Genomic DNA, 13766 nt, shown 5'->3' with positions numbered 1-13766 from the left:
GGGGGAAGCCTGGTAGACAAAAGGAGATTTCAGCAAGTTCTGACGGCAAAGCCTCCCAATGAATCATATGTGGGAACCAGTCCAAGCTGCTGCTGGCTGATCCTGTACTGGAAGCGAAATAAAAGCTGCAAAGTTAAATAAGTATTCATCAGCAAGTACAGTCTGTGCAGACAGCACTCCTACGGTGCCCGTTTTATTTAGCAACAGGGGGCATCGCATCGTATTCTTGGGGAGGATTTACAAAATACAGTCAGAAGTGCACTACTTAGGTGCATGCCGATGATTGAAGTAAATTCCGAATATCATCGAATTTACAATGGGGACAGAGCTCCTCATCGGAAATTGCAACAATCGCAGATTGCAATGAGTGGTTCTGGAATTGTTTGTGAATTGTATGCTACAATGTATACGGATGTAGGCATGCTTAAATTTGTGATAAGGATACATTTACTCCTACCTAAATGTGACGCACATATGCATTTGCACGTTGAAAACGATGTGCTTTTTGTTTCTTTACTAGGGTTCATCTTTCCTGGGCAGGAATTCATTCCTCTGCATTCCCATCATTGTGACAACCTTCCCTCTCCATTTACACCAAGGATACTAACTCCTGCACTTGACAGGAGTAACATTCCACGTGCATCCGAGTGGGAACATATCTGTTAAACGTTGGTGAATATCTTCAAATTCTTATTTGTGGGCTTTTGCCTACTTAGGCATCCCCACCTTGTAAACCCCATACCCGACCCAGTAAGCATGTTTGGTCACCTTAAAAATCACTCCATATTGGTATCACCTTAATTGTGAGCCAATCTAATTACAAGAATAATGTCACATTTGCTAAATTGGGCCAATGATGGTTTGAGCATTGTCTATTTAAACAGGACAATGGAGTTCTGCTTCACTAAACCAAAGTGTATACTTTGGTATAAATCACTTTTTTTACTCATTCACCCATCTGCAGAAACAAACTATGTGCAGAAACAAGCTGTACTGAAGCACAGTACTAAAAGATGTACATTTCTTTTTTCTGACCATACCTTTATAAGCAGTCTTTCTCTCTGCTTTCCTCCATAGTCAAGCTTCGCCCCTTTTCCATCAGGGGCTGTTTGTGATTGGGGGCAGTTTATCCTCCACCATGGTGCAGCAGAGGTATGAAAAACGATCATTTCTCAGTGCAAACGTCTCAGGCTGTCATCTTCTTTTTATTCCTTTGCGGAGCATCGTCTCACCTGCGATCACGTTGTCCAACTCCAAAATTTCCATTGGTGAGAATTGGTTCTTGTTTCTGCTAGCTCTTCTTGAACCGCTGTGGGCACAGGTTCCCCCTGGTGTTCGGCCCATCAAGGGAGCCTCTAAAAGTCTGCCTGTTCCATCTCTGGAAATCTAAAATGCCAAGTCACTGATCCTGATCTAGAAATCCCTCCTCTTGATCCCCAATGGCATGTTTCACGACTTGAACCACCCACACACAAGCACAGTAAATATATGACATTGCATCTCATTGAAGTTTAGTTGAAAGGTCTTTTTAACAGCGGCCATTTCCTCATTTGGTCGGTTGAATCCTGTTACATGGGATTCCTGCTGGCAGCCACTAGTGCGGTAGCTTGGGTGCCCCGAGGGCGATGCTGAACACGACCTTCTCAATTAAGTGACCGGTGCTTTCTCAATCCTCTTGAACTGTAGACTGCAACAATGAAATGTAGAGTTCTTTAGAGGTGGACATGAGACAACCCTATGCTGTGGTCCCTAGTCTTCATTTACAGAGCTCACCAGTATGGTTTGGGCACAGATGATGCCTTTTTCTATGACAAAGTGTGAGTATATTGCACCAATAGGCTTCCAGGGGGTAACTTCATGGAGCTTAGAGTAAAACACAGATGGCATCCGTGAATGGCTTCCAGAGACATGTCTCATAACCTTCGTAAGATGCTTAGCTCAGTAGTGCAAGCTCTTATGACAGTTCTGTAGCCATTTTAATTCCGGTACATCCCTTGCCCTGGATCAGCACTGTCTCTTGAATCAATGACCTTCTTGAGCACCAACATTTGTAACCCCGTCATCAATAGCAGGAATCCCTCAGTGTGTGGCGCGCAGATGCATTTCATAGGAAAGGGCATTGTAGTATATTGTTCTTTTGTTTGATTGGCTGTTGCCCACTGTGTCCATCACTCGCTTCAGGTTGTGCTGTTGTGAGCTGCAGATCTTTTTTTCAGGCACTTTGACCCGTCCCCCAGGGTGGTTTGAGCACGAACGAACCTCAGCATTTCTAATGTGTTTTTTGGTTCCACTGAAATCTACCCCTAAGATCCGCAGCAAGCCGTTTTTGTGCTCTTCATATTATGTTCAGCTGAGGCGTGTCTACCTTAATGCAGCATGTTAAAGCAACATGGAAAATGCAAGAAACTCAAAGTCACTTTTAGAGGCAAAATAAACAATGTTAATCGCTCCATAGCTGCTCATAGAGTCACCACCTGAAGAGAAGCCTTGAAACCCCACCTCACCAAACACAATTATTCTCCTCACATCAATAGTCCCTTGCAGTTGTTGTCTCTATAATAACATGACCACTTCCTTTCTCTTTAATGTAATTGTGTGATGTCTCTGGCCATCCTATCCCTCAAGCTGTTCCTATGAACATCCACTGCTGGGCTCTCATGATACCTTAATGCATTGTTTCTCTTCAGGATTCTGAACAAATGCATAAATACAAAAATATTAAAAATACGAAAATAGGTTTCCAGTTACTTCTTAGGTTCGTTCTAATGTATCTATATTATGTTAGCTTCGAAATTAAATGTTTATTTTTTTGACAGGTCAATTGCTTTTATTTTATTCAGATGCCTGTTAATAATTTTATTTACAACAAGGGGTGGTGAGGGACAGAGTCTCTGAATTAAGCAGAAAGCTCTCACCCAGTCAAGAGATCAGGGCTAGATCCAACACCGTTTTTTAGCTCACTGCACCATCCCAGTTTCAGAACCTGGCTGTATGCAAATTAGTCTGTTCCTGTCCCAGTGCATGATGGGAACAGGGCAAACCAAACTACAAAAGCCAATTCTTACACTGGGAAGGAAACAAGCTCCCGGGGACCGGTTTCTGGCATTACAGCCGTCTTCGGCCCGGTTTGCTTGAATCCTGATGGTGCAATGAGCAAGGGTCTCACATCTGAGAATACCCTTCCACGCTTAGGGTGGACAAAAATATTTACAACAAGGGGTGGTGAGGGACAGAGTCTCTGAATTAAGCAGAAAGCTCTCACCCAGTCAAGAGATCAGGGCTAGATCCAACACCGTTTTTTAGCTCACTGCACCATCCCAGTTTCAGAACCTGGCTGTATGCAAATTAGTCTGTTCCTGTCCCAGTGCATGATGGGAACAGGGCAAACCAAACTACAAAAGCCAATTCTTACACTGGGAAGGAAACAAGCTCCCGGGGACCGGTTTCTGGCATTACAGCCGTCTTCGGCCCGGTTTGCTTGAATCCTGATGGTGCAATGAGCAAGGGTCTCACATCTGAGAATACCCTTCCACGCTTAGGGTGGACAAAAATATTTACAACAAGGGGTGGTGAGGGACAGAGTCTCTGAATTAAGCAGAAAGCTCTCACCCAGTCAAGAGATCAGGGCTAGATCCAACACCGTTTTTTAGCTCACTGCACCATCCCAGTTTCAGAACCTGGCTGTATGCAAATTAGTCTGTTCCTGTCCCAGTGCATGATGGGAACAGGGCAAACCAAACTACAAAAGCCAATTCTTACACTGGGAAGGAAACAAGCTCCCGGGGACCGGTTTCTGGCATTACAGCCGTCTTCGGCCCGGTTTGCTTGAATCCTGATGGTGCAATGAGCAAGGGTCTCACATCTAAGAATACCCTTCCACGCTTAGGGTGGACAAAAATATTTACAACAAGGGGTGGTGAGGGACAGAGTCTCTGAATTAAGCAGAAAGCTCTCACCCAGTCAAGAGATCAGGGCTAGATCCAACACCGTTTTTTAGCTCACTGCACCATCCCAGTTTCAGAACCTGGCTGTATGCAAATTAGTCTGTTCCTGTCCCAGTGCATGATGGGAACAGGGCAAACCAAACTACAAAAGCCAATTCTTACACTGGGAAGGAAACAAGCTCCCGGGGACCGGTTTCTGGCATTACAGCCGTCTTCGGCCCAGTTTGCTTGAATCCTGATGGTGCAATGAGCAAGGGTCTCACATCTGAGAATATCCTTCCACGCTTAGGGTGGACAAAAATATTTACAACAAGCGGTGGTGAGGGACAGAGTCTCTGAATTAAGCAGAAAGCTCTCACCCAGTCAAGAGATCAGGGCTAGATCCAACACCGTTTTTTAGCTCACTGCACCATCCCAGTTTCAGAACCTGGCTGTATGCAAATTAGTCTGTTCCTGTCCCAGTGCATGATGGGAACAGGGCAAACCAAACTACAAAAGCCAATTCTTACACTGGGAAGGAAACAAGCTCCCGGGGACCGGTTTCTGGCATTACAGCCGTCTTCGGCCCGGTTTGCTTGAATCCTGATGGTGCAATGAGCAAGGGTCTCACATCTGAGAATACCCTTCCACGCTTAGGGTGGACAAAAATATTTACAACAAGGGGTGGTGAGGGACAGAGTCTCTGAATTAAGCAGAAAGCTCTCACCCAGTCAAGAGATCAGGGCTAGATCCAACACCGTTTTTTAGCTCACTGCACCATCCCAGTTTCAGAACCTGGCTGTATGCAAATTAGTCTGTTCCTGTCCCAGTGCATGATGGGAACAGGGCAAACCAAACTACAAAAGCCAATTCTTACACTGGGAAGGAAACAAGCTCCCGGGGACCGGTTTCTGGCATTACAGCCGTCTTCGGCCCGGTTTGCTTGAATCCTGATGGTGCAATGAGCAAGGGTCTCACATCTGAGAATACCCTTCCACGCTTAGGGTGGACAAAAATATTTACAACAAGGGGTGGTGAGGGACAGAGTCTCTGAATTAAGCAGAAAGCTCTCACCCAGTCAAGAGATCAGGGCTAGATCCAACACCGTTTTTTAGCTCACTGCACCATCCCAGTTTCAGAACCTGGCTGTATGCAAATTAGTCTGTTCCTGTCCCAGTGCATGATGGGAACAGGGCAAACCAAACTACAAAAGCCAATTCTTACACTGGGAAGGAAACAAGCTCCCGGGGACCGGTTTCTGGCATTACAGCCGTCTTCGGCCCGGTTTGCTTGAATCCTGATGGTGCAATGAGCAAGGGTCTCACATCTGAGAATACCCTTCCACGCTTAGGGTGGACAAAAATATTTACAACAAGGGGTGGTGAGGGACAGAGTCTCTGAATTAAGCAGAAAGCTCTCACCCAGTCAAGAGATCAGGGCTAGATCCAACACCGTTTTTTAGCTCACTGCACCATCCCAGTTTCAGAACCTGGCTGTATGCAAATTAGTCTGTTCCTGTCCCAGTGCATGATGGGAACAGGGCAAACCAAACTACAAAAGCCAATTCTTACACTGGGAAGGAAACAAGCTCCCGGGGACCGGTTTCTGGCATTACAGCCGTCTTCGGCCCGGTTTGCTTGAATCCTGATGGTGCAATGAGCAAGGGTCTCACATCTGAGAATACCCTTCCACCCTTAGGGTGGACAAAAATATTTACAACAAGGGGTGGTGAGGGACAGAGTCTCTGAATTAAGCAGAAAGCTCTCACCCAGTCAAGAGATCAGGGCTAGATCCAACACCGTTTTTTAGCTCACTGCACCATCCCAGTTTCAGAACCTGGCTGTATGCAAATTAGTCTGTTCCTGTCCCAGTGCATGATGGGAACAGGGCAAACCAAACTACAAAAGCCAATTCTTACACTGGGAAGGAAACAAGCTCCCGGGGACCGGTTTCTGGCATTACAGCCGTCTTCGGCCCGGTTTGCTTGAATCCTGATGGTGCAATGAGCAAGGGTCTCACATCTGAGAATACCCTTCCACGCTTAGGGTGGACAAAAATATTTACAACAAGGGGTGGTGAGGGACAGAGTCTCTGAATTAAGCAGAAAGCTCTCACCCAGTCAAGAGATCAGGGCTAGATCCAACACCGTTTTTTAGCTCACTGCACCATCCCAGTTTCAGAACCTGGCTGTATGCAAATTAGTCTGTTCCTGTCCCAGTGCATGATGGGAACAGGGCAAACCAAACTACAAAAGCCAATTCTTACACTGGGAAGGAAACAAGCTCCCGGGGACCGGTTTCTGGCATTACAGCCGTCTTCGGCCCGGTTTGCTTGAATCCTGATGGTGCAATGAGCAAGGGTCTCACATCTGAGAATACCCTTCCACGCTTAGGGTGGACAAAAATATTTACAACAAGGGGTGGTGAGGGACAGAGTCTCTGAATTAAGCAGAAAGCTCTCACCCAGTCAAGAGATCAGGGCTAGATCCAACACCGTTTTTTAGCTCACTGCACCATCCCAGTTTCAGAACCTGGCTGTATGCAAATTAGTCTGTTCCTGTCCCAGTGCATGATGGGAACAGGGCAAACCAAACTACAAAAGCCAATTCTTACACTGGGAAGGAAACAAGCTCCCGGGGACCGGTTTCTGGCATTACAGCCGTCTTCGGCCCGGTTTGCTTGAATCCTGATGGTGCAATGAGCAAGGGTCTCACATCTGAGAATACCCTTCCACGCTTAGGGTGGACAAAAATATTTACAACAAGGGGTGGTGAGGGACAGAGTCTCTGAATTAAGCAGAAAGCTCTCACCCAGTCAAGAGATCAGGGCTAGATCCAACACCGTTTTTTAGCTCACTGCACCATCCCAGTTTCAGAACCTGGCTGTATGCAAATTAGTCTGTTCCTGTCCCAGTGCATGATGGGAACAGGGCAAACCAAACTACAAAAGCCAATTCTTACACTGGGAAGGAAACAAGCTCCCGGGGACCGGTTTCTGGCATTACAGCCGTCTTCGGCCCGGTTTGCTTGAATCCTGATGGTGCAATGAGCAAGGGTCTCACATCTGAGAATACCCTTCCACCCTTAGGGTGGACAAAAATATTTACAACAAGGGGTGGTGAGGGACAGAGTCTCTGAATTAAGCAGAAAGCTCTCACCCAGTCAAGAGATCAGGGCTAGATCCAACACCGTTTTTTAGCTCACTGCACCATCCCAGTTTCAGAACCTGGCTGTATGCAAATTAGTCTGTTCCTGTCCCAGTGCATGATGGGAACAGGGCAAACCAAACTACAAAAGCCAATTCTTACACTGGGAAGGAAACAAGCTCCCGGGGACCGGTTTCTGGCATTACAGCCGTCTTCGGCCCGGTTTGCTTGAATCCTGATGGTGCAATGAGCAAGGGTCTCACATCTGAGAATACCCTTCCACGCTTAGGGTGGACAAAAATATTTACAACAAGGGGTGGTGAGGGACAGAGTCTCTGAATTAAGCAGAAAGCTCTCACCCAGTCAAGAGATCAGGGCTAGATCCAACACCGTTTTTTAGCTCACTGCACCATCCCAGTTTCAGAACCTGGCTGTATGCAAATTAGTCTGTTCCTGTCCCAGTGCATGATGGGAACAGGGCAAACCAAACTACAAAAGCCAATTCTTACACTGGGAAGGAAACAAGCTCCCGGGGACCGGTTTCTGGCATTACAGCCGTCTTCGGCCCGGTTTGCTTGAATCCTGATGGTGCAATGAGCAAGGGTCTCACATCTGAGAATACCCTTCCACGCTTAGGGTGGACAAAAATATTTACAACAAGGGGTGGTGAGGGACAGAGTCTCTGAATTAAGCAGAAAGCTCTCACCCAGTCAAGAGATCAGGGCTAGATCCAACACCGTTTTTTAGCTCACTGCACCATCCCAGTTTCAGAACCTGGCTGTATGCAAATTAGTCTGTTCCTGTCCCAGTGCATGATGGGAACAGGGCAAACCAAACTACAAAAGCCAATTCTTACACTGGGAAGGAAACAAGCTCCCGGGGACCGGTTTCTGGCATTACAGCCGTCTTCGGCCCGGTTTGCTTGAATCCTGATGGTGCAATGAGCAAGGGTCTCACATCTGAGAATACCCTTCCACGCTTAGGGTGGACAAAAATATTTACAACAAGGGGTGGTGAGGGACAGAGTCTCTGAATTAAGCAGAAAGCTCTCACCCAGTCAAGATATCAGGGCTAGATCCAACACCGTTTTTTAGCTCACTGCACCATCCCAGTTTCAGAACCTGGCTGTATGCAAATTAGTCTGTTCCTGTCCCAGTGCATGATGGGAACAGGGCAAACCAAACTACAAAAGCCAATTCTTACACTGGGAAGGAAACAAGCTCCCGGGGACCGGTTTCTGGCATTACAGCCGTCTTCGGCCCGGTTTGCTTGAATCCTGATGGTGCAATGAGCAAGGGTCTCACATCTGAGAATACCCTTCCACGCTTAGGGTGTTCCCATGATGCACTGGGCCAGGGACAGACTGATTTGCATATAGCCAGGTTCTGAGCTGGGATGGGGCAGTGAGATAAATAACGGTGATGGATCAAGCCCTGATCTTTGGACTGGGTAAGAGTGGTCTGTTTAACTCAGACACTCTGTTCATCACCACCCCCTTTTTGTAAATCGTTTTTGGCCACTATAGGTGTGGCAGGGTATACTCAGACATGAGTCCCTTTCTCACTGCTCCATCAGGATTCAAGCAAGCCGGGCCGAAGAAGGCTGAAATGCCAGAAACCGGTCCCCGGTAGCTTTTCTCCTTTCTGGTGAAGAATTGGCTTGGTAGTTTAGTCTGCCCTGTTCCCATGATGCACTGGGCCAGGGACAGACTGATTTGCATATAGCCAGGTTCTGAGCTGGGATGGGGCAGTGAGATAAATAACGGTGATGGATCAAGCCCTGATCTTTGGACTGGGTAAGAGTGGTCTGTTTAACTCAGACACTCTGTTCATCACCACCCCCTTTTTGTAAATCGTTTTTGGCCACTATAGGTGTGGCAGGGTATACTCAGACATGAGTCCCTTTCTCACTGCTCCATCAGGATTCAAGCAAGCCGGGCCGAAGAAGGCTGAAATGCCAGAAACCGGTCCCCGGTAGCTTGTCTCCTTTCTGGTGAAGAATTGGCTTGGTAGTTTAGTCTGCCCTGTTCCCATGATGCACTGGGCCAGGGACAGACTGATTTGCATATAGCCAGGTTCTGAGCTGGGATGGGGCAGTGAGATAAATAACGGTGATGGATCAAGCCCTGATCTTTGGACTGGGTAAGAGTGGTCTGTTTAACTCAGACACTCTGTTCATCACCACCCCCTTTTTGTAAATCGTTTTTGGCCACTATAGGTGTGGCAGGGTATACTCAGACATGAGTCCCTTTCTCACTGCTCCATCAGGATTCAAGCAAGCCGGGCCGAAGAAGGCTGAAATGCCAGAAACCGGTCCCCGGTAGCTTGTCTCCTTTCTGGTGAAGAATTGGCTTGGTAGTTTAGTCTGCCCTGTTCCCATGATGCACTGGGCCAGGGACAGACTGATTTGCATATAGCCAGGTTCTGAGCTGGGATGGGGCAGTGAGATAAATAACGGTGATGGATCAAGCCCTGATCTTTGGACTGGGTAAGAGTGGTCTGTTTAACTCAGACACTCTGTTCATCACCACCCCCTTTTTGTAAATCGTTTTTGGCCACTATAGGTGTGGCAGGGTATACTCAGACATAAGTCCCTTTCTCACTGCTCCATCAGGATTCAAGCAAGCCGGGCCGAAGAAGGCTGAAATGCCAGAAACCGGTCCCCGGTAGCTTGTCTCCTTTCTGGTGAAGAATTGGCTTGGTAGTTTAGTCTGCCCTGTTCCCATGATGCACTGGGTCAGGGACAGACTGATTTGCATATAGCCAGGTTCTGAGCTGGGATGGGGCAGTGAGATAAATAACGGTGATGGATCAAGCCCTGATCTTTGGACTGGGTAAGAGTGGTCTGTTTAACTCAGACACTCTGTTCATCACCACCCCCTTTTTGTAAATCGTTTTTGGCCACTATAGGTGTGGCAGGGTATACTCAGACATGAGTCCCTTTCTCACTGCTCCATCAGGATTCAAGCAAGCCGGGCCGAAGAAGGCTGAAATGCCAGAAACCGGTCCCCGGTAGCTTGTCTCCTTTCTGGTGAAGAATTGGCTTGGTAGTTTAGTCTGCCCTGTTCCCATGATGCACTGGGCCAGGGACAGACTGATTTGCATATAGCCAGGTTCTGAGCTGGGATGGGGCAGTGAGATAAATAACGGTGATGGATCAAGCCCTGATCTTTGGACTGGGTAAGAGTGGTCTGTTTAACTCAGACACTCTGTTCATCACCACCCCCTTTTTGTAAATTGTTAATAATTTTGGTATTCGTAATTTGTTTACACATTTTATAAGACACATTGTGGCTGCTGACAAAGGGTTGAGTGGGTGTAGTCAAAGGGAGAGCTGGCCCAGTAGCTTCAACTGCGCCATTGAAACCCGGGCCCCAGGTTCGAATTTGATCTCAGTGCTAGACTCAGTGTGTGATTCTAGGCAAACCACTTCATCTGTGTAAAGTGTGTTTGTCTACTGTTTTCCCACCCCTTACATAATGTGCAGTGCTCCATTGTTTCACAGCTAGGCTTGCACTATGTAAATACCAATACATATGTGGTTTGTTCCAGAAACTGAGCTGTCAGTCACAATAAGCCACCCACTGTTCATTAAAAGACCAGCAAAGTAGGAGGTGGTGCTCGGGCTGGTGTATGATTGGTGCAATGGACTGAAGGTGTTCTCTTCTGAGGTACACTGTGCAAAATTCATATCAAGCTCAGCTCCTGCACCTATGTACTGAAATATATGCCGGGCCGCTGTAGTATGCCCAAGCATTAACCCACACATGGCTCAACCCATGGAACACCGCAACATTTTCCGATTTCAACAACATTTTTGTTTCGAGCCCTCACAGATCAAACGTTACTTAGAAAAGTACCACAAGTGGTGGCGCAGAGTGACACACTATTTGCAAAGATTAAGTGGGCACGTTTTGGTTGACAATTGATCTATGATGTTGAACTTGTGCTATTAAGGCATTTTGCACAGGCTGTAAGAATGTGTGTTAAAATGACAGAGTAGTGAATAATATAACACTTTACATATTTTACTTCTGGTGCTCCATGCATGTTGCAAGTTCATAAACGTGTGTACAAGGGGATTCACACACACTCACTCACTCACATTAGTCTATTTTTTAGTTTGAGTTTATCGGTCGGCTTTCAGTTTTTCATTAACAACCTTCTTTGTGATCTTCGGCAAGTCGCTTTATTTGCTCATTTTAAGAGCTCACTCTGCTCCCATTATCAGTTAGAAAGGGTCTCAGCGGCCAAACAGGGGGCGTATTTACAAGCCCCTTATGCCGGCGGTGCGCCACTTTTTAAGTGATAAAAAAAAGTGACGCAATGGCGGTGCAAGGGGCTTGTAAATACGCCCCAGTATTAATATAGACAAAGTGAGAGAAGTTGAAAATGTCGAATTCTTCCGGAAACAGGAAGTATTCCCCGAATGTTGTGTGCCGGCCATGCTCAAAAGCAACCCCAGCACAGAGGTTATAGACTATCTGAATGACATGAAGCAAAACCAAAACCTTCTTTCTAAATACTGCTCGCAGCTGGTTCAACACGCCAGAAGCACTCTCCATGATAAAAGAGGCACACAGTGAAATCAAATGCATGTTTGCTATCAGACCAGCTGCTGCACGGCTGTCTCTTGTTGTCATTGGTAGAGTCCATAACAAACAAGCATAGCCCCTGTTTATCCATATCTAAAGTATATATTTTAAAGTTCCTTTCCGAATCTGAATTGCTGATGCAAGTGTGTAGTATATTGGCAATCTATTTTGGAACATTTCTACCATAATAAAAGTTGATTGCCTAAGGAGGAAATGGGGTGTGGTGTGAAAATGGCTGACTTTGAAACAGTTTTCTAAGTCTGGTTTAGATGCTTAAATTATGTGATTTTTTGCAAATTGCTCTGGGGCGAATTCAAAAACACTGGATCGCATCAATGTGTTACCCATCTAATATTGTGATGTGAACCCCAAGTATAGTTTGCCACATTTTGACTTAGAGCCGATTAATTGGCCCTACCTGGAAACCGCTTCAACCCCTTTAGGTCCTAGAATCCCTGTTCGAGGTGACCGTGTGGCGTCGTGAATGGTCTTAGTATATAGGTTGACAATTAAAAATAATACAATCAGTTGAGTACAAAGTTGCTCCTGAGCCAATGACGTGTACAGAATACACGTGTAATGTTAGCATGTGGTCTCAGCTAAAATGTCAGATGCGAGCTGTCGATTTCCTCATAAAAAAACACACACATGATCTGAATTAGCACAAAGTGCCCTCCTTGCCACCGGGAAAGAAAGACGTTTATAGGATGGGCATCGGCGGATGCCATCCTGATTGGAAGTGCCTTTTGAGGACACTGGTGCTATGCTGACAAATGTTAGTTTCCAAATTATCTCCAACGCCCCACCCCCCTTCCCCGCACTAGTTTTACGAACACAAAACAGCTGCCCATCTATTTTTCGCAATGAATACAGTTTCTTCTATCGCTTGCAATAGATCCTGATACATTACATTTCTAGGATGTCTCGTTATTTAACTCTGAAAAAAAGGTACACATTCAGGCGGACTGTCCGCAAAGTTTGCCGGCAAAGGACAATCTGTTTTGGTGCCGAGTACAATCAACAGCTCGCGCTGTGATCCGAATTCCCAATTTAACCACGCGACCCTACCACCTTTCGAGGCAGACTCCCACGCGACAGCCCACCACAGTGATGAAAAGTTACTTACTGCGTCCGCGGAAGAGCGACCCGGGGCGGCTCCCGGCGCCTGCTCATGCCTTCCGCGAGATGCGTCCGAAGCCTGCAAAAATCCCTCTAGGCTGCCTCGTGTCTCTGTCCGAGGGTTAGTGAATTACAAGCTGCCCCAGCCAATGATGATCTCACGAGCATATTGTTTGCTTAATGGATTGACCCTTTCAGTGCTGGTTTGTGTACAATCCATCAGGGCGATTTGTTTTAAGCAAAGATTGCACCCGCCGCCTTGGCTCAGAAGGCGGCGATGATGGTAAATGTTAAATGCTGATGGTGGGGGTGGTGAGCTTCCAGGATGTTGAAAGGTGCACCCTCGGGAGGGGGCAATGTTTACCATCCCTCTTCCCAGTGGCATTCTCATGCCATCGTCTATCAAACATCTTCGTCACCAGAGAATTCCGCCCACTCTAGACTCTGTTTTGAAAGTGTTTACAAAACAGAACTCAAGTTATAAAGATGTCTCAATGCATGAAATGTGTGATTCGCCATGCAGACGTCATGTAAAGGTTAGCAGGTATAATGGAAGAATTTAGGATCAAAGTGTTTGTAATTACCCCCTCTCCCTCGAGTATTCATCAGATGATGTGCTTCTTAGTCAGTCCTTGTGGGTAAGTGGTGGTTTCAGACATGCAGCAGTAGACTGATAAGAATCCTGGCTGACAGCTTTTCCTCCAACACTGCTGCATCCAGCATCACACACCACCCAAATGAGTGGTACTGAAGGCCATTTCTGCCTTTTGACACAATTCATCAACAACCTGGCCACTGACATGGACATGCATACACATGCACACATGCGCACACACGTACAATCTCTGAAGGTTGAACACACACAAACACATGCTAGTTCGCGCTACATAAAACTAGAGACTTGGATGACTTGTACCTCCGCTCCCAGTGTGGAACTTGCGGTTCCCAGGGGGTTCAAGATAGCTAGAGTGGATCGCCCCCTGGGC

The 13766-nt window shown here is 46.7% G+C and overlaps 1 long non-coding RNA gene across 2 annotated transcripts in view; it reads right to left on the bottom strand.

Moving 5' to 3' along the window:
- Nucleotides 1-12892, bottom strand: part of LOC147701967 (uncharacterized) — a 440939-nt gene extending 428047 nt beyond the window's left edge. Inside the window, exon 1 of one of the 2 annotated variants that reach the window (XR_015297489.1) lies at nt 12788-12892. This is a non-coding gene — a long non-coding RNA (uncharacterized LOC147701967). The remainder of the gene's footprint in view (nt 1-12787) is intronic. The other variant, XR_015297488.1, reaches the window with a different exon arrangement.
- Nucleotides 12893-13766: the final 874 nt, after the last annotated feature.

This window comes from Lissotriton vulgaris, chromosome 7 (assembly GCF_964263255.1).
Source record: "Lissotriton vulgaris chromosome 7, aLisVul1.2, whole genome shotgun sequence".
Classification (NCBI taxonomy): Eukaryota; Metazoa; Chordata; class Amphibia; order Caudata; family Salamandridae; genus Lissotriton; species Lissotriton vulgaris.
Note: the sequence above shows the minus strand (reverse complement) of the source record. Positions and strands in the feature narration are given on the sequence as shown.